The sequence below is a fragment of the Sciurus carolinensis genome, chromosome 12 (assembly GCF_902686445.1).
Source record: "Sciurus carolinensis chromosome 12, mSciCar1.2, whole genome shotgun sequence".
In the NCBI taxonomy this organism is placed as follows: domain Eukaryota; kingdom Metazoa; phylum Chordata; class Mammalia; order Rodentia; family Sciuridae; genus Sciurus; species Sciurus carolinensis.
The window spans coordinates 88,045,873-88,068,300 of record NC_062224.1 but is presented as its reverse complement, the minus strand read 5'-3'; the positions used below and the strand labels follow the sequence as shown (position 1 = coordinate 88,068,300).

The 22,428-nt window shown below is 35.2% G+C and overlaps 1 non-coding gene across 1 annotated transcript; it reads left to right on the top strand.

Moving 5' to 3' along the window:
• Nucleotides 1-9,470: 9,470 nt before the first annotated feature.
• Nucleotides 9,471-9,543, top strand: Trnam-cau (transfer RNA methionine (anticodon CAU)). Its single transcript has one exon. It is a non-coding gene; the product is annotated as a tRNA-Met (tRNA).
• Nucleotides 9,544-22,428: the final 12,885 nt, after the last annotated feature.

Sequence of the window (22,428 nt, the reverse complement as noted above, 5' to 3'; positions counted from 1 at the left end):
TCATTTTATTTTATACCAGCAAAAGACCAATAATAGGCAAGATAGGTTTCTGGACTGATAGATATTTGACTATGGAACATGCTTTTGAACACAGGGTTAAATAGGCACTTAAAATATTGAGTACAGATTCCCTAGCTTTCTCTCCAACTTATCTTCTAGAATGACAGCAGCCAGGACTATAATCTTTATGCAGGCTATTAAAAGATTATATATGGGGAATCTGCTCAGCTGAGAGAGAAAACAAATATGTTTGTTTTTCCTAAGAAAATGGCATACTTATAATGATGATCACAGTAACAAGGGCCAACCTAGGAAATTAATGTTCCAAGTCAACTTCAAATGTCTGACTTTTAAATATTAACAGATACCTAAGGATCATCACCTGTGAAAAATCTTCCAATTAAAAGACAGAGATCAAAATAAACATAGAAAAGAAAGAAATTTCTGGAAATAAAGACTATGCAGGGAAAAAATACAAATGTTTTGTTGATATTAAAAAATGAGATTTTTCAGGAAAAAGGAAAGTGCTACATAAGAATTTAGCAGAACTGAAAACTCTACTGAAATTTTCAAAGATAAAGTGAAAGAAATCTATCCCAATGTGGAGAAGTATGAAAGGAGAAAAAATATAAGAGGTAGAAAATTAGAAGACAATTGCAAGAAAATAAGAGGAACAAAAAGATAACAATATCCAAGTAACAGAAATGCTAGAAAGAGAATAATAAAAACGGAAGTGAGGAAATAATCAATTAAATAATTCATGAATATTTCCCACAATTGAACATGGTTCAACAAAATATAAATTTAAAAATTGACCCATATCAAGGTGCATTAACATGAAATTTTAGAACACCAGAGGCAAAGATCAGATTTTATTTGTTTCCAGAGAGGGGAAAATAATGGGTCTCATGAAAAGAATCTGTACTTGGAAAGACTTTAGGTTGCTTAAGAACAATACTGGGAACTGGACACAATGGAGTACTATCTACAAGATTCTCAGCAAATATCATTTCAGATCTAGGGCTTGATATCCAGCCAAACCATAAAATCAAGGGTAATAGTAGAGACACACAATGTCTCCAAAAAAATCCGTTATATACCTTTCACAGGCAGCTATGCTAAGAAGAGTTTCTTTAAAAAAATAAGGGGGTGAGGGCTTATGTACTGACTTTGCTAGAAATATGGTATGAAATGCAGGGGGAAAGCAAAGAGCATCTTTGGGATTGCGATGAAATGGAAAGTCCAGGAAGATCACTGTAGCTGAAGGACAGGCATAAAGGAAAATCAACCCAGAATGGAGGCAGGTCAGAGTGTTCAGAACAGATGTCTTCAAAAGACACATTTTATTCATCAAAAGTTCTGTACTAAGAGGAGATTTAGACAACTGATGAGGAGTATGGATTTGAATTAGTGCTAAAAAGGTAAAAAATATAAGCATGCAAAAATAGGATTTTTTAGTCCAGAGGGTGAAAAATACTTTTAGTACACAACAGGCTCATAATAGTATTCATATATTCATAATTATGTAAACACTTATCTAACCAAAATCATGACAACTGTAATGAGAAGAAGGGAGAAAAGTGTGTGTGTGTGTGTGTGTGTGTGTGTGTGTGTGAACGTGGAAAGACATGAAGATATGGGAGTGACAAAACTCATGTTCTCAACAAGAGACAAATAAGACCTGAACTAGAACAAAGAGTCAAGTCACAGCAATTTAGTTCTGCTATTTAAAGTACAGAAGTAAATACCAAAAGAATCAGCTAAAATGTTGAAAGTAGTTGCCTCTGTATACAGGAAAATTGGAAAAAAGAGCACAATAAATTTTGTCTATTACAAGCCTAAAAGAACTACTTCTATCTCCTAGCCTGTGTGTGCATATATAAGTAGGATAAGGATTAAAACAAAACTGAATGAAAAATATTAGAAAAATCAGAGTTATTATCCTTGTCCAGGATTTCCTAATCATGTGTATTTGTAATGATTTTCATCTCTCCTTTGGCCACATGTATCATCATATAATCACACTTCATTATCACAATCAATCTGGGTCATCAGACAGGAAGAAATGCATTTTTGTTTTGATCCTCAGTATAAATTCAAGATTAGCCTTCAGTTTTTTTTTTTTGTATGATCTTCCAATATCTGAATTTACCATGTTATTCTCATTGTGTTTCATAATGTTTTTCTATCCTTAACACACTCCTAGTCCTGTCCCAAAGCTTTTCCTCCTTCTCCCTATCTGTTCATCACCCTAAACCACATATTCGGTCAATTGCCAACACTTCTCCAAAGGCCAAGGATTCCTTATGTACTTGATTTTCTTCATAGTTATTTCTATTTTTTTTTTTCTTTTTATTTGGTACTGGGTGCTTAACACATCCCTAACGCTTTTTATTTTTTTTTATTTTGAGACAGAGTTCATATTCTTTCTAGGTTCCAAAACAGAAGCATGGATTCTTCTATTGTTATATTGATTATTCTATTCTATACAACTCAAAATGTCAGCTTTACTCCTGTTTTTCTCATACTCATTTGATAGTTCTTTCATGAGGCTTTGCTTTCTCAACTTTCCTTTTTTTAATGAAAATATCTATAATGTTTTATCATTTTCTATATAATAAAATATTCCTGACTTCTCCTTCTCCATTTTAACTAGGTCAGGTCCTTTTGAACTGTGTCATAGGCAAAATTCTCATACATCATCTCTGTAAATCCCTGGTCCCTGGTGAAAACATGTCTCCCAGTTTTTCAATCAAACACTACTCTAGGTACATCTGAGAAGGGATTTTCCTGATGTAATTAAGATCTGAGGTTTAATCAGTTGACCTTAAGATGAGATTATCTATGTGAGCCTGTCCTAATCACATGACTCCCTGAAGAATAGAGAGGTTCTTCCAGATGGTTGCTCAAGAGAAAGTCAGAAAATTCAAAGCACGACTGCTTGCTCAAAGATGGAGGGTACACATGGCCAGGGATGTAATGGTCTCTTGGGGGTTGGACCAACAACCCCCTTGTTAACAGACAGCAAAGAAATGGAGACATTGCCTAAAAGTAACTGAATTCAGCCAAGAATAAGAATGGGCTTGGAAAATGATTGTTTTCTTCCTTGATCTTCAAGATGAGAACTCAGTCCAGCCCAGCATGGTGGTGCACATCTGTAGTCCCAGCAGCTCTGGAGGCTGAAGCAGGTTTTTTTGGCAAGTTCAAAGCTAGCATCAGCAATTTAGAGAGGCCCCAAGCAACTTAGGGAGGCTCTAAGTAACTTAGAGACCCTGTCTTAAAACTTAAAAATATAAATAAAAAAAGCTGAACATGTGACTCAGTGGTTAAATACCCCTGGGTTCAATCCCCAGTACCAAAAAATGAGGCTCACACCTTCACTTACATTTCAGCTTAAGTCATCCCCTATTTGCAGCAGTCTCCAATTCATGATTTTACAATACTTTAAAATTACCTCTTTTTCATTCTCATCTCATTCTCCACTCATACTCTTTCATTTTAAGTGTAAAAGTTGAATTCTAACTTTGTTTTACTTTTTAGGTGGTGGGATTGGGTTGAACTAATTATATGCATTCCCAGTGATCCGTTGCTACATTATATATGATGTTGATCATCATGATTTTCAAAATTATCATTAACTGGATTAGCTTAGGAATAAAAGGTCTCCCCATTCAACCTTCCTCACATCCACACCAGCAGCAGCAAATGCATTGTTTTCATGTACACAAAATTTTTGTTAATGATTACCTGTCAACTTTCCATCTACTTTTCCCATACAAAACTCTTTTAATTTAAATTGATTATGTTTTAACTGACAGATAAAAATCATACATATTTATGAACTACTTTGTGATGTTTCAATCCATGAATACATTGTATAACCTTTAAATCAGGTTAAACATCTCTAGCTCCTCAAATACTTAACATTTCTCTATGGTGAAAATATTCAAAATCTTTTCTCATAGCTTTTTGAAGTGTGTACTACACCATTATTATCTATAGTCACCCTACTGTGCTCCCCAGAACCTCTTTCTCCTACCTGTAGTAGTATACCTTGCTCTACCTCTCTCCAACTCTCTCCCCAGTACTCTGCCAAATGTCTGGTAACCACTATTCTATCCCAACTTCTATAACCTCAAATTTTTCATATTCCACATGTGAATGTTCCTTGTTTATTTTACTTATTATAATGCTCTCCAGTTCCATCCATATTTTCTCAAGGAAGGATTTCATTCTTTTTTTACAATTGCATGGTACTTCATTGTATATCTGTGCCATATTTTCTTTATTCACTCATCAACTGACAGAACTTTAGATTGTTTCCATTTCTGTTATTGTAAATGGAAGTGAAATTGTCTCTTTGATATACTGCTTTCCTTTACTTTGGATACATATTTAGTAGTGGGATTGCTGAATGTCGTAGTACTTCTGTTTTTTGAGAAACACCTATTAATTGCTTTAGTGTACTTTCTCCTCCCAGGGTATGCTGGGATTCCCTTTCCTCCACATTCTCACCAGCACGGGTTATCTTTAGCATTTTTTCATAGTAATTGTCCTCATTTGAGTGAGGTGATATCTCATTGTGGTTTTCATTTGTATTTCCATGAAGATTAGTGATGTTGAAAAAGACTCTTTGGACTTGACTCCATCATTTGTACATTCAAAGGCCTCATTATTCTGACTTTAGCAGCAGTCACACATTTTATGCATTACATGCTAGAACTCTGGAAATAAGTAATCACTGCATGTTGCTGAGTTTTCAGATCAACTGCCTCCTTACTTTGAATATTCAGTTTATGAATGTCAACATCTCTTGCAAAGTCATTTTTATCAACATTTTAAAAATTCTCAGTAACCAGCTCCCACATCACTTTCCAGCACGAGAGGAGTTCAGCATTTGCAATCTTCTAGCAATAATCTCAGTTACTATATCATGACAATTAAGCCAAACCAGGATCTATAATACCAGGAAGAGAGGATTACTTGAATAGATGATGCCTGCCATGGATGAGGTCATTCTTTGCAGAGTGGCAGAAAACATACTTTCTGCATCTCCATAATAAATATTCAACCTTTGAATTCTTCCACAGAAAATACAGATGTGAGGATAGGGAATGTTACAGGATTCTGAATTTACCAGCACAACTAATCTTACAGCATCTTGCTCCTCAGAATTAGAGACGCCTGAAATCTCAGATGCCCCGTAAAGCCTCTGAGTCTGGTTCATTGTGATTACAGCCCAATTATTTCCTCCTACCCCTCTTCTGCTCCCATCTCTGTATGCTATGGTCTCTGAAGTCACCTAGAATGTGTCTTTTAGACAACAGTTCTAGTCTTTGCATGCTTTCTCTTCCTTCTTCCTCTCAGATTGATTCTAATACAAACAAGTTAGAAGGAAATGAACCAAAGCATGAAGAGCATGGGAGCTTTCTGTTTTCTTCAGTTACTACATTGCATTTCGTTTTCTTCTTAATTCATACAGTTACTTGGAGCTTGTTCTCAACAAATATGTACATATATATATTTATTTTTTAATGTCCTAGGATATCTCCTGGAATATTCTTTTTATCACCATTTGGGGCACATATAGATTCACAATTGATAGCACTTTTGAAAATGAAACTGTAAACTTGCTGTGAATTTTAAAACTTTATGCATTTAGCATGTTCTTTCATAGTCTTTATGTTTTACAATCTGACTTTTGAAACAAGTTCCAATTCCGGCTATTATTTTGTATACCACATGGAAATAGATCATAACATTCCCTTTTAAATAGAAGGAATGATCATTTTTACTCTTCCATTATTGGTGAAGTCACTTTTAGTAGCAAGTATTTGATAACATACTTCTGTAGAAAGTATTACACAGTCTACAGAGAAGCTTAAATAATATCAGACTGGTAAGCAAATAAGGCATATGCAAATAAAACAAAAAGCCTGGAAGCAAGGAAGAATTTGATAGTATTAAAATGCATACACAGACCAGAGAAGGATTTCAGCTGCCAGTTCCTTACCACATTTGACATTTTGCCAATCTTACTAGAATCCTTGAAAATGTAAATTGCTTTAGGACTTGAGGTTGTTCTTTAAAAAATAACCCACCCACATTTTGTATATAAGTCATGAGAAATATCTGTTATGACAAAGGTGTGACCCCTAATGGAAACTGTCCTTTACACTCCACTGAGGTTCACTATGCCTTCACTTGCAAGGAGAAAATGCAGACATAGCTCATAACCCTTTTCTCCAGCCACATTTCTGTAATAGAAGCCCATGCCAATTAGCGGTACCAAATTAGTAGGAGGAATAACCAGAAAGGAGTCAGCAAGACCTACCTAACAATTTCAAATCCATTCCCAAACTATTTTTAAAACGTTTACCAGTAATTAGGTTCCTCATTTTATCACATTTTTTTGACAAAACTGAAGACTATCTTTCCTAATTTCCATGTACAAACAAGTATTATTAGATAATAATAATGATTTTGCTAAATGAATAAAATTTCAGGTAAAGTCACCAATGATGGCACTGGAGAACTCTTGTAGAGTTCTTGTGTTTTAAGGGATACCATGTGTGGCATCTATGCCCGTGGGGGAATGTAAGGAGTGGAGCTTTCCCAAGGCTTCCACAAGCAGTTAAGTTTTCTGGAGAGTCCTGGTTTATGTGCTTAAGGACATCACACCTTGAATTTTCATTTTTGATCAACATTCTGCCAATTCTTTTCCAATTGTAAATTCACTCTTTCCTTTATGCTTTGGGGGCACCTTTGACAATCTTCATAACAATTTTAATATCACTGCTTTTCCTATAATTGAACCCACCTTTCACCTTTCATTTTTTTTGTTTGCTCATTTGCTTGTTTTTTGGAGTGGTGCAGATAGAACTCTGGGCCATTCACATGGTAGACAGGTACTCTTCCACTGAGCTAGACCCTCATCCTTGACTTCATATACTAATAGCTCCTGTTTTATTTGTCTCATATTTATCTATATATCTGGACTTTGGCCAAAATATTTAACTGTTCTGTGATTTTGGGGGGGATTTTTACTAAAAAAATACCTTAATGGTAACTACATTGCAAGATATGATGAAGATTATGGAGTAAATAAGATAATGTATTAAAAGGTTTCAAGCATAAACCTGGGAGCCTTGCTTACATACCAAGCTCTATTTCTTCTTTTCTTATTTAATCATATCTTTCCTTACTTAGGATATTCTCTTCTGCTATACTTAATTTAGATTTATATTTTTCACTGATGCAAAACAGATTAAAATCATTCCTGTTTAATATTTCTTGTATCTGTTGATATTGTCTTGCTGCATTATTATTTTTACCACCAATAAGTAGGAATTAAGAAAAACCAGGGGATTTAAAATAGACTTGATTAAACCAAGGGGCAAAATAGACTTGATCATACGAGGGGTCATTCAGTGGTCACAGTTGGGACCATGTGCTTCAAAAGACCTTTGGTAGAGTTGGACATTGCTGACCTTCCCACTTTCCAGGGAAAGGGAAAATGGGAGGCCATTTTCATTGGATAGTTGATGTCATGGTCTAAGACATTTTTGGTTTCCACTGTTCACACTTGACATTTGAGTCCTATGTAATTTTGATTATTGCCAACTCACCCCCTCAGGATGATCTCCTGCCTTAATAATAGTTCCCTAGCTACAAAGTCACTGAATCCAGTTTTTTGGGGGGAAAACATGATCATGTCTTGGTTCCATAAGAGTAAATCAGCCATGCTGTGTTCACAAAATGGTGCTGAATTTTCCTATCACAGAAAGAAACAGTCCTGTGTTCATGTGTACAGTTCCATGGTTCCCAAATCTCTTTCAGGTAAGAATAAACTCAGTAGGTTTTTGTTTTGTTTGTTTGTTTGTTTTACTCTAAAGGGACACCATCTTATCCCATTAGTTAAAGAATACTTAATTTCATAAATTGAACCTAAAAATAAGGACACTTACAAAACATGAAACCTATTTATTCTAGTCAAATGATGGGTTATCACTGAAATTGAAGTGGTATTGTGTAAAGTTTTTGCTGGATGGTTGTTCTATTTATTCTATTTCTCATGCAGATTCTGAGACATTTGAACAGTAGCAGTCTGTGATGTGGCAGTCCCTTTTTCCAACAATACTAAGAATCAGTCCTTTGTCTACACACACCAATTGCAATGCAGTCTCTGTTCTATCAAACACTGATGTTGTTGCCTATTTTCAGCTGGTTTGATGACCACATTCCAGACTCAAAACTGAGCACTGCTGTTATGGTACAAACCCTGGGTTTTCCACTTGAATGACACTAAAAATACCCACCAAATTTGTAATTTTCGAGATAATTTTGACCTTGATTTTATAAGGGGTAGCATGCATCTGGAGTATGTCTTCTTACCTTGACATTATTTCAAGTGTTGTCTTTGAACCCATCTGCTCTTAGTTTTGACTAAATAAATTCATATTGAATTCTTTGGTTCAGTAGCTTTGTGAAAAAACACAAGTGCAAATATTTCAAAGATGATGCAGTATATATTTTACCTAACACTCATTCCACTTAAAGCAATGATATTTATATGGGTATATTATACTGATTTACTAAACTTACTTACAACATTTAAAATGTAATATTTTATTTCCAACTACTTTTCTTTGCCTTCAGATGGAAACAAAGTAAAATCAAAGTACAACTTCATTTTTCATTTTAATTCCTTCAAAGGAATGTTTGGGCTTGCCAAGCTTTCAAACTCTGGTTCTTGTGGGGTGCTTATTATAGGCACTGAAGGGTGAAAAGTGTACTCATGCCCATCCTGTGACAATGAAGGAAAGTGACTTCCAGCTGTCCTTCAGTCTTTGCCCCAGTAGAGGGATAGCACCCTGGTTCAAGTGAGACATTTCTTGGGAGGCAGGAAGAAGCTGATGCAACTGGAAGCTTTGTCATCTGTCCCTGTGACCACAGACTCTACCCGGAGATGCTCCTACTAGGTCATGTATTTAGAGCTGTGGTCATGAATTTATACTATGTAATTAGAACTGCTGAGGAGAGAAGAGGAAGGCTAGACAGTGATGGTCTCTCCTTCAAACTCTTATAAAAGTCTCTTCCTGCCCTTGTTTGCCTGATGTTGATCCAGAACTTTTCAAGCTATCAATTTAATGTAATAGATGCTTGTTATGACATTAACAAGGAAGGTCAAATTACACACAAAATGAATTTGGTATTGCAATTTGGTCAGAGTTTTTCATGGATAGAATACTGTATTTTGACTTAAGAAAAGGATTTATTATCCACAGAAAAATCTTCAGTAAGATTGAAGATTTCTTCCTTTAGGGACTTAGACTCTCAGTCAGCAATTCCTTATCAGTAAGTCAGAGAGATATTGGTTAGAAAACCTTAATGCCAAGGTAAAGGAGAGAAGTGGGAATAAGAAAGAACTTACAGAAATAGGAAAATAAAAAATGCATACAATGGGAGCTGGAGATATAGCTCAGTTGGTAGAGCGCTTGCCTCATAAGCACAAGGCCCTGGGTTCAATCCCCAGCACCACCAAAAAAAAAAAAAAAAAAAAAAAAAATTGCTTACAACGTGGAAGAATGTTCCTGGTGACATTTCAGTGCATGTAGTCACTCATCACAACTGATGGAAAGAAAGAATAAATTTGCCTTGCATTGCTTCCCTAAGGAACAATACAGTAAGAATTCGCTTCTTTTGTAACTTGATAAGAGAGCTTTATTTTGCCCTTTAACATGATGCATGTTTTTCAGATTAATTAACAATATTAACTTGCTCATGTTAAGAATGGGAGCACCACTGAAACTTCTGGCAGTCAGTCAAGCCACTCAGGATCTTTAGAGCAAGTGTTCCAACCTAGTAATAGCACTTTAGCATGATTGCTATTCAGAAAGGCCAAATGGATGAAAAAGAAGTTACCCCCTTTGAAGTCACTCCACTGTGTATAAACTTACACATAAAAGGCTACCTGGTGTTTATTATAAAATCACTGGAAAATTTTAGAAGACATTAGGGCATACTCTTCTAACAGGCTCCTGGATGTTTTCTCAGCACTTTCTCCTACACTATGGTAATCTGCACTAAAATAATCTGCCCAGGGGGATCTCAGTCGTCATCCAGACAGGATCTCTGATTTAAAAGGACAAAAAAGAGGAAAGAAGGAAAGAAGAATGGAAGGAAGGAAGGAAGGAAGGAAAAAGGGAGGGAGAGGAAAAAAGTAAGAAAGAGAATGACCAGGAAGATGAATGGAAGTGGGAAGAGAACAGGAAAAATGTAACAACAAAAGGAGTTGAGACATTTACTCTCTTTTTCTAAATACAATTAGGGAGAAAAAGAAAAATTTAACTATCTAGTATCTTCATTGAATTGAGAGCTGTCAAATAAAAAAATAACTCAGTATGAAAGAGAATTCCATTTAGTGATTATTTAAAAATGAATTTAATCACTTGATGATTATTTTGAGGCATGGAGGGGGGCTATGCTTTGTTCTTTCCAGAATCAGTGGGAAAGTTGAATGTGCCACCTTGTCTGATTTGTGGCATGTCAACAGTGTTATGCTTAGAACAGCACTGAGTGGAGATGCCAAATACAGTACAACCTCTTAGAGATTTCAATCCAATTAGAAAACTATGAAAATGCATGACTAAGAATATACACATGAAGTAACATATATAGAAGGACAAAATTCCACACCCTCAACTCCGAGACTGTACCTCCATCTTAAGGAATACAGAAGAATTTGGGGGGCCTAAAATCCTTTTCCCTACTTCTTCCTCAGGTAATGCTCATTAAGACCAAGTAGAACCTCTATTTCTTGAATGTCATTTTCTTCCCCAAGGTAGACATTTTTTGTTTCATTTGTGAGCCTCACAACACAAAATAGAAGCATCCTTATAACAAGACCTCTTAACCCAGAAATTTTATCCATTGTTTCCTTTCTGGACCCCTCTGGGACAAGACCTAAGTCTTATTTATCCTTTTTAAAAAATATTTATTGTGCTTAGACACTCAGTATTTTTTCTCAAAAATAATATGCTGAACAAGCAATTATAGAAGATTAGGAGATGCAAAGGGGAAATATCAAGAGAATTTTAGGAACTATCAGGAAAGATTTATTAATATAGAAGGGAAGAGGAAAATATAAATTAGGAACTATAAACTAGGAGTGTGTTTAAGGCCAAGCGAGTGGGAGTGTAGATAAATAAAGCAGAAATAGGGAGGTTGGATGTGGGAGATACAAAAAGAGTACTGTGTGAGAAACTGAGAGATAATAATGGGAAAGCTGTAACTTGAAACTGTGGGAATTAAGTCAAGAGGAAAATTGACTGATCAGCATGAAGGAAGGGAAAAACATTAATGGGAAAACATTAACATCTACACAGAAATGAAGGAGTTTGAAATGAAGGAGTCAATAGCCATGTACTAAGTGCAGGACACTACTGAAAATGGTGAGACCAAATCAAAAAAATATGAGAACCAAAAATGTCCAACAATTTTACTGGAACTCCATAAAGTGAGAAAAGAAGGTTTTTGTAGATTATTTCATTTGGTCTTTATAATGACCATTTGAGAAAGGCAGAATATGTATTTACCTTAATTAGAAAATGAAGACATTGCCCAAGTTCTAAAGGAACTGATAGCAAATCAAAGTGAGAAAATACAAAGAATAGGAATAAAAATATAATAGCAAGCAATATCAGTAGGTGAATGAGAAGGGTTTTATATGTTCACAACCAGGGTGGGTCCTTGTACGTAGAGTGGAGGGCACTGAGACACTGTTGAAGATCCTACAAAGCATAGGATATCCCCCCACAACAAAGAAGTGCTCAGCACAAAATGTCAATAGGGCTGTGGCTGAAAAAAATCTGGCATATGGAACTCTATTAAGGCTATTTATTTAGACAAACTCTTAATAAAAATAGAGATCTTTTTTATATATGCTTTATGTATTATAAACACACATTTCAACTGATATGTTCACTTTGATGATATCAAGGTAACTTTTGCTTTGTTTCACTATCTAGAAATTAATAATTTTTTAAAGCATCTTGTTCCAATAAGTAATAACCCATTGTTTAAAATACCAAAATTCAAAATGTGAAATTCCATATGGGACAAATGAAATAGTTTTATAAACAAATGAATTAGTTTCTTCAACAAATGCCTTACAAGGAAAATATCCATTGCAAAAGAGGAGGAAAAACTTATCGATTGGAGGAGACCAAAGAAATATAGCAACCAATTTAATACAATAGTCATGAGATAGTTAGAAATTGAACCCTAAATGGACAAGCTAAAATATGAGTCTTAGGTGTGATAATCATATAATATTAGAATATATTATAAAAGGGAAACTTATGTATGCATTAGAAAGATATACCAAATAGACAAAAGGATATGTGATATTGGATCATGGAAAGAAATATATGCTGATATGTGAAAAGTGGCTGTCCGCGAGTTGATAATTTTTGAAGCAAGGTGCTGGATACTGTGGGTTTATAGTACTATTCTCTTTAATTTCTCCTGCATTTGATGCATTTGCTAACATAGTAGTTTTTTTAAAAAATCACATTTTCCAATATGTGTGACTATATATATATGTATATATATATATATATATATATATATATACACACATCGATATATATGATATGTGTATATCATATATCAAACTAATTTGTCACAAAAGTAACAGTGCAATGGGTAACTTACGGTTTTTCAGTAAGTAGCACTACATCAATTGATTATCCATTTGGGAAAAAATAGTATCTTAATCTGTATTCACTCAAGTTACAAAAATCAATCAAAATGGTCTGTGGTCAAAGTGTGAACAGTAAAACAATAGTACAATAATGGCTTAAGCTGACCATAGAGATGACCATCTTCATGCCTTTGGAGTAATACAAGTTTTCCTAAACAAAACAAAATAGGTTTTTGTTTGTTTGTTTTCCTGCAGAGTTGGGGATTGAATCCACACAAACAGATTTAAATTAATAACTACCATTTATCAAATTAACAGAGTAAAACCAAATTAATGGAATAAAAAGGAAACTATTTACGAAATATTTGCCTCACAGGATATCATAGCTAGATTATGTAGATTACCTAAAAGTCAATAAGAGATATAAAACTTGACCGAAAGAATGGACAAAGCACGTAAATAGGTAATTCACATAAAATCATATGTAACTGATCAATAAACATATGGAAAAATACTTATATGTGGTTTTCATTGGTGAAAAGTCAATTAAAACCAAAATATGCTATCTGTAATCCCTCACCAGAATGGCTAACATAAAAAGTCAGATAGTACTGGGTGTTGGTGAGGATCTGCCGCAGCCAGAAGTTTGATGAATTGCTGCCTGCTTGGCAGTGTCCTCTAAAACTGAACATTTGTGTATGAGATGGCCCACAATTCAAACCCTAAGGACATACTAAACAAATGCATACGCATTTACTGAAGTTCCTGTACTAGCATGCTCATAATTTTCTAGTGAAGTCCTGTGTATCAATATGAAATAACTAATTATAAGTATGTGAAAAATAGTTATGAATTTTCCAAGCATGAGATTAAGCAAGAAGTCACACATGACAACCCCAAAGTAAATGGAATTTTACTGAAATTCATAGGTAAAATCAAGCTACGATTTTAGAAGTTAATGAAGGTCCAGGTTGGAGAGGGATGCAGTAATGAGATGACATAAGGAAGGATTTCTGAGGTGCCACTGACACCTCTTCCTTGGCTTAGGTCATGAAAATTCATTGAGTGATAACTTGAGGATGTAAGCAAGTTTCCATAAAGTTCTCATACTTCCATAAAAAATCACCTTAACAATGCTACTAATTCTACTTTTTGTTAAAATTTAGAGTTTGCCAGGTGTGGTAGTACATGCCTGTAATCCCAGCGGTGCAGGAGGCTGAGACAGGAAGATCTTGAGTTCAAAGCCAGCCTCAGCAAAAGCGAGGTGCTAAGCAACTCAGTGAGACCCTGTCTCTAAATAAAATACAAAATAGGATTGGGGATATGACTGAGTGGTTGAGTGCCTCTTAAGTCAATTCCCAGTACCCTGCCCCCCAAAATTTAGAGTTTGCTACAGAGTAACTGATACCTTATTAGAAGTACTTGGTCAGGCAGTTTTTAACATTTCTTGTGATGCTTCCCTCATTGCAATGTAATGATAGAATAAATAAATGTGTTCTTAAAAATGGAAAAACTAAATCACGATAAAAGAGTCAAATATTGTCATAGACTGATGACGGATATTGGTTTTGATAAAGTATCAAAGAAACTAAAATGAGAATTATTATTATATTTTCATGATCTTAAAAGTAATATTTTAAAATGAATGAATCGAGATTGCAAAGATGCAATTTGATTAAATGATGTAATATCCTAGGTAATTTGAAATATTGAAACTTGAAATATTTTCCTAACAAGAACCTGCTAAAAACAAAGCAGGAGTGAAAATATTGAAGTAGTATTTTCCATAAATGCCATTATTTACAAACTATGAATTACTCTTTTTCAGAGGAGGTCATGGTCTGATATTTATCAGTTGGTTCTCAATAATATTTTAGTATCAGCATGTGCTATCATGGTGAGAAAACAAGAAGGGACATATTAAAACTGTAAAATTAAGAAAAGAAAAGCTCTCTCTCTAAAAAAAAGACAGTCTCATAAATCTATACAAAGGGATGCCTTATTTGAACAATGGAAGAAAAAATATTAAAATACACTGAACACTTCTCACATTCTAGATTTAATTCTTGGATCCCTATTTTTTTTCTCTTTTTCCATCCTTAAACAATTGAGTGAGGTTAAAAACATTGCCTAATGACTGAGAGTATTTTCATAGTTGTTGATTAGGAATTGGGCTCTGAAACATAGATTATTCTGAAGAATAGTTTGAAACAGAAGCAGAAGTCAAAAGATTCATTACGAGCTGAGTTCACCTTATCTTCGAGATTTATGGCAGGTCCTAATGTCTGGCACCTGCAGGTGTTGTCTTATCTGGAAGAAGTGTCTCTGCAGGTATGATTGTTAGTGATCTTCAGATGACCCGGATAATCTGGGTGAACCCTAAATGGGATGGCACATGTCCTTAGAAGAAGGAAGTAGAGGGATATTGCACATGGGACAGAAGCCATGTGACTGACCACAGAGGCAGAGATGGGAGTGAGGCTGTAATGTGCAGCTACTGGTAACAAGAGGCCAGGAATGGCTTCTCCATGGAACCTCCAGAGGGATTTCTGTGCAGCCAGCATAGCTTTCATCTAATGAACGTGATTTTGAACTTCTGAATTCCAGAAACTTAAGAAAATAAATTTGTGTCCTTCTAAGCCACCCTGCAGATGATGCTGAGGGTGTGTTTCATATCAAGCACACTATTTTCCCGTGAGTGATAAATTTAAGGGGAAGGGAGTGGCCTGGCGGGAACTTCTGTAGATTATGAGGGTACTGGAGAACACATCTACTTCTTAATACCTTGGTTGCTTAAAACTGATAGTCTCAAAATAGACATTGTTTGCTTTACCCACATTCCTCAAAACCAGTCACGCAAGGGAGTTGTGAAGACAGCAGAATTGGGTGTGCAACACACACAAATCACAAAAGCCAGATGATGACTACCACACTAATCCCTCTTCAGCTCTGACTACAAGTGGAGGAGGAAGCAGGGGAAAAGTCTCCCATAAGAGAAGATGAAGATGCTGATCACCATCCCCTGTCACCTCTCCACACTTCACTAGCATGAGATGGCCACAAATTAGGAGAGAAGAAAAATATAAACTGGTTGAAAGATGTGACCTTCGACCCCACTCTTACTTGGTACCTGAAAGTCTATGCATGCCTATGCAATTTGCCTAGGATTTCATTTTGGAAGGGAAGAAACCTTTGACAAGGTTTATTGAAAGAAGTAATGGTGAGAATTAAGTTTTGTTTATGATCACATGTATTTAGTCTAACAGAATCCCCAAAATTATTGTGTCTCATTTGATCTGCAGAATAAGTTTAAAAACTCACAAAAGTATCAGTTAAATAATATACTTAAAGTCACATAAGAAAGGAAAAATGATAGGAGCTATCATATGTTTTTTTAAGCCATTTCGTTCTTGGTTAAGCAGTGCTAAGTGCTTTATGGATGTTATCTCATTTAATCCTCACTTAACCCCAGAGGTGGGCAGTTGATCTCCAGTCTTTAAGGAAGAAATGGCCTTACAGAAGTTAAGCAACTTGATTGGAACTGAGCAGGGATTTAACCCTACATCTATTTAATTCCAAAGAACATGTACTTTTTTCTTTGAAGTATGTAAAGAAATTAACCAAGTTAGGAGATAAACTTGATTAGGTTCGTATAAGAAAAAGATTAGGACTTGTGAAACACTGTAATGGGGAAGAACTTAATTTGCAACTGTCAAATAGAAACAATACCAACTTTCATGTAGTGTTTGAAAGGAGAAACAACACATTTATTCTAGAAAGGGAAATTCATTTTACATCTTCTTATAGATAGTTGTATAATCATACAGAGGTTTTGGTACAGATCCTACAATTTAGTTGAAAGACAAGTCAGAGAACTGATGCTCCAGCTGCAGAAAATTGATGGGAATTAGGTGATCAGTTCTAGATAAATAGCCCTCTTATTGCATCAGCGGAAATGAAGAGGATCCTTCCTGGGTGCAATTTTCAAGCCCCTGGAACCTGTTGTGCAGGGTATAATTTGCTTGGAGAAGAGCTGGGCTCTCACACAGTTAAAGACTGAAGCAACAAGCTATGAAGTCTTTAGAGATATGACCAGGTATGAAAGACATGGACACTTTCCATGCAGACACAAAATACATAGTAATATCTGGGTATTTTTCTGTTTGTATATGGAGTGAATGAGAGCTTTGAGGAGACAGCTGTGTCACAATAGAGGTTCTTTTGCAAATGAAGAAAAGTCCAAAGCAATTCTAGGCCACAGATTCATCCATTTTTATGATGCAGTAATATTGCAATAAATTTGTGGAGTAAAGCTAAAAGGTATGCTATCAGAAGACATTTTACTCTCTTGTCTGCCACTTCTTAGCTGGCTGATTTTGTCCCAGTAGTTTCTATTTTTTGAGTTTTAAGCTTCTAATATGAGTATTAATAAGTATTAATTTTTCTATAACCATGAAAAATTGCCAAATGATTTAGAATATTTCCTTTCTTCCTTCCTTCTTTCCCTTCTTCCTTTCAAATGATCATGTAGTTTTTAGCTTGGGAACCCCATCTCTTTCTCCAGAATTTGCCAATTCCCAAAATGTAATAAGGAAAATATGAGCACAATAAAAGGTAAAGAAAAGAACAGTCTTTGATACACCAATAAAATGTGAATTCTAGCTGGGCCATAATCATGCCTGATGTTATTACCAGTTGCCTTTCTAAATAAACACTCAATTCCACTGACAGGAGCCCAGTCAATATTAACTCCCTTCTCTGCAATTACTCTACTTAAAAATGGGGGGGATGATTTAATATAGGAAATTGTTGACACTCTTAATGAAGAACTCCAAAAGTATGTAGGGAATGTTGAGATTACCCAGAAATCAATAACTACTACCACTCTGAGAATTGGGAAAAAGGGGACAGTGGGCTTACTAGACCCTAGGAGCTCAGTGCTTGACCTATGTAGAAAGGCTCTGTGGAAGGGACATCATGTGTTTGACATTCAGACTTCTGAGGAGATGGCAGTAACTCCAGCTGCTAAGTCGAAACTGCTACTAATACCTCTGAGGGGCTTCTTTGTGGCTGGCAGCAGGAGACCTGAAGAATATAGAAACTGGAGCTGCAGATGGCTGTTCTCTTTTAATAAGGACTCTGTTGACACTGTCAGAAACTAAAGGCAGGAAGGGACTCTCTTGTTCCTTTCCTCTTTCTTCCAATATCCCTCCCTGGATTCTAGAGCAGAAATTAGAGATAAATTAGCTGACAAAGATATCTAAGAAACACAGTGCATTTCAGTGAAGTTTGGATTTACATTTCCCTGATGAATACTGACATTGAGCATCTTTTCATACCATCGGTATGTCATCTTTGGAGAAATATATACTCATTTTTTTTTGCCTGCTTTTGAATCAGGTTATTTGTTTTGATGCTATTGAGATGTGGGAGTTACATTTTATGAATATTAACACCTTATCAAATATGTGGTTTGCAAAATTTTTTTTTCCAATTTCATAGTTGTTTGTGCTATTGGTTGTTTCTTCTGCTAGGAAGATTTTTAGTTTGATGTCATCTTTTTCTCTATTTTTTTTTCTTTTGTTGCTGAAATCTGGCTAAAATCAATGACATGAAATTTTCCACTTAGGTGTTATTGTAAAAGTTTTATTGTTGCTGATTTTATATTTGAGTTTTGACTCATTTTGAATTGATTTATATGTATAGTGTAAGATAAAGGTGAATTTTTTTTTTTTTTTCACATGGCTATCCAGCTTCTCCAATACTATGTGTTGTAGAGACCTTCCTTTATCCATTGTACATTCATGGACCTTTGTTAAAGGTTAGTTGGCTATACAAATGTCTGGGTTTATTTCTGGGCTCCCTACTCTGTTCTATTGGTCTCTATATATGTTGTTATGTTAATGGCACATTCTTTTGATTACTGTACATTTGTAATGTGTTTTGAATAAGAGGTGAGGCCTCCAACATTGTTTTGCTTTTTTTATGGTTGTTTTGGCTATTTGGAGTCTTTCATAGTTCTACTTGAATTTTAGACTTATTCTTCCCATTTCTGTAAAAAATAACATGGAAGCTTTGGGAGAGATTGAATCTGCAAATTGTTTTGAGTACTATGGACATTTTAAGAATATGTTTTTCCAATCCATGAGCATGAATGTCTTTACACTTATTTTTGTCTTCTTAAAATTTCTTTGATCAAGATTTTGTAAATTTTAATGTTGGAACTTTTCACCTCCTTAGTTAAGTTTATTCTCAAATATTTGGTCTCTTTGAAGATATTATAAATGATTTATTTGAAGTGGTCATTATTAGTATATAGAAATTCAACTGAGTTTTATATTCTGCTACTTTACTAAGTTTATTAGTTTGAAAAAAATGATGGTATCTTTAAGATTTTCTACTTATAAGACATGTCCGTGCACAGAGGTAATTTTGCTCCCTCCCAATTTGGATACCTTTTCTTTCTTTTGCCTACTTTCTCTGACTGGGACTTCAAGTGCTATGTTGAATAGAAGTGGCAAGAGTGGGTATCTCTGCCTTGTTTCTGATCTTGGAGAAATAGCTTGCAGTTTCCCACCATTGAGTAATGTGATCACTGTGAACTTTTCATATGTGGCCATTTTTATGTTGAGGTAATTACCTCCTATTCCTACTTTGTTGAACTTTTTAGTCATGAAAAGTAATAAATTTTGTCAAATGCTTTTTCTTTACCCATTGAGACAATCCTATGTCTTTTATCCTTTTCTTAAAAATTAACATATTGTATCACTGTGATTGATTTTCATATATTGAGCAATTCTTGCCTCCTAGGGACAAATATTGCTTGGTCATTTTGAATGACCATTTTAATGTGATATTGAATTGCTAGTATTATATTGAGTACTTTTGCATCCAAGTTCCTCACGGTTATTGATCTACACTTTTCTTTTTTAGGTAATCTCTTTTTCTGTCTTTGGAGTTAAGGTAATCTGACCCCGTAAAATGAATTTGCAAGTGTTCCCTTACAAACTCTATTCATTTGAACATTTGGATAGAGTTTTAAAATGATTGGTATTAATTTTTCTTTAACTATTTGATAGAATTCACCAGTAAAGTCATCTGGTCCTGAATCTGTTTGTTGGGAGGCTTGAATATTTTTTCAAATTCCTTTCTAGAAGTAAAACAGCATATTTCTGCTATTTCTTCATGTCCTGATCTTGGTAGGTTGTAGGTTTCTAGGAATTTTCCATGTCTTGTGTTAGAACCAATTCATTGCTATAAAATTTTCACAGTAATTTCTTATAATCCATTTTATTCCTGTGGTATTAGCTGTAATGTCTTTTCTTTCCTTTTTGATATTACCCACACTTAAGCATAGGGATATGTTTGGTAAAATGTGTTATTAAGTAATTGTGTCATAAACTATAGGGACACAAAACTAGATTGTGTATGCTACTACACACCTAGGCTCTATAGTGTCCGCTATGAATAGCTTTTACACTTCAAACCTACACAACGTTATTGTACTGAATACTTTTGGAAATTATAAAACACTGGCATTTGTGTATCTAAACATATCTAGACATAGAAAAAAGTACAGAAAAAACAGCATATAAAAGATTTTTTAAAAATACAAACTGTCTTGAGCATTTGCCATGAATGGAGCTAATATGATTAGGAGTTGGTCTAGGTGAATCAATGTGTGAGTGAAAGAATTTGAAAGCCTAGGACATGATGGTAAACTACTGTAGATTTTATTAAATGGTCCATTCAGGCAACAATTAACTGATAAAGTTTTTTCTTCCATAACATTAACCTTGGCTTATTGTAATTTTTTTTTCATTTATAAACTTAAAAAAACCTTTCTGACTCTTTTTTAGTAACACTTAGCTTAAATCACATGCACATTGTACAGATATATTCTATATATGCTTATTCTACAAGTTTTTTCTATTTTTATTTTTTTTTTAAAATTGTTTTTGCTCTTTGTTTTGTTTTTTGGTTACACTGTAAGAAGCAAATGCACTGTTTTGGTCATTTTTTGTGTAAATCCTGACAAGAACAACTTAGAAGAGGAAAGACTTATTTAGGGTGTGTTATGGATTGGATCTGAGGTATCCCCCAAATGCTCATGTGTGAGGCAATGAAAGAAGACTCAGGGGTGAAATTATTGGGTTATGAGAGCTTTATAATTATTAAGTTAATTAATCCACTGATGAGATGAGCAGAGTGGTAACTGGGTTATTGGCTCTTGGTAGATTGTAGGTTTCCAGAAATTTTCCATTTCTTGTGTATGATCCAATTCATTACTGTAAAATTTTCCCAATAGTCTCAGAATCCATCTAATTCCTGTGTTATTAGCTGTAATGACTCTTCTTTCCTTTCTGATATCATTCATAGTCATGTTAATTAAAAATTAAATTTAAAAGAGGGATAAGTTTGGTAAAATGTGAAGGTGGTAGGGTGCGGCTTTGTGGTATATAATTTGTATCAGGAGAGTGGAGTCTCTCTGCTTTCTGATCACCATGTGAGCCACTTCCCTCTGCCACACTCTTCTGCCATGATATTCTGCCTCTCTGGTAGCCCTGAAGAATGGAGCCAGCTTTGTATGGACTGAGACCTCTGAAACCATGAGTCCCTAAGTAGACTTGTTTTCCTCTACTGTTGTTATGGTCAGGTCCTTAGTCACAGAAGCCAAAAACAAACAAACAAACAAACAAACAAAAAACTGACTAAAACAGAAATTGTATCAGGAGTGGAGTCATAACTAGCCTGACCATGTGGTTCAGAAGACTGGATTTTTTTTTTTTTTTTTTGGAATTTGTTGGAGGAATTTTGAGATATGTAGCAGTGCAAACTGGAAATGCTTTAGACTATTATTAAAAAAATCTTAATGACTGATTATTGTGGAAGCTCAGAAGACCAGAATGCCAATAGGTCTGTGGATAATGAAAACAGGGCCAATGAAGTTCTAGAAAAAAAGGAGGACATTATTAGTAGGTGGACTAGAGGCCATTCATGTTATGGTCTGGCTGAGAAATTGTCTGCACTTTGCCCATGTCCTGAAACTTTCCAAGAGGTTGATTTAAAAAGCAAAGAGCTTCTTAATCAGGAAGAATTTTCCAGACATCATAGCATTCAGGTAGTGGCAATGATATTACTGGCAGCTTTTAGCCAAATTTATTGTGATAATCAGGAGCAGAAAGCAGAGCAGAAAGATTTGAAAAACTTGGACTTGAAAGGTGGGAGTAAAACTGGGGTTAAAGGAAGTTGCTATTGTTAAAGACATTACCACCAAGAAAGGAATGCTGAAGACTTTGCCCAGAGACTATAAGAAAGATGACTTGAGAGCATTCAGGAATTAGAAAGACTACACCTATCTCAGGCTCTAGGGAGTAAAAGTAAAAATTCTCTTGAGAAGAGACCAATGGGGTACCCTTCATGCACAAGGGGACCTAGGAAGTTGTTTCATTGTGCTTAGTCACTCAGGCACTCAGAGACCACTGCAGCCAGAGTCCTTGGAGGCTTGACTAGTGCTTGAGATGGTGGCAGACCTTGGCATCAACCATGTGGTGCTGGTTCTGCAGCAATGAAGGATGCTGGAGTTAGGAGTTCATGAAGGCTTCCACCAAGATTTCAGAGGAAGGCCTGGGAGGCCAGGCAAAGTGAAGGAGGGTTAGAGTCCCTTCAGGCACCCCTGAGGGGACAAGGTGTGGAGATGTAAGGAGGATGCCGAAGCTATA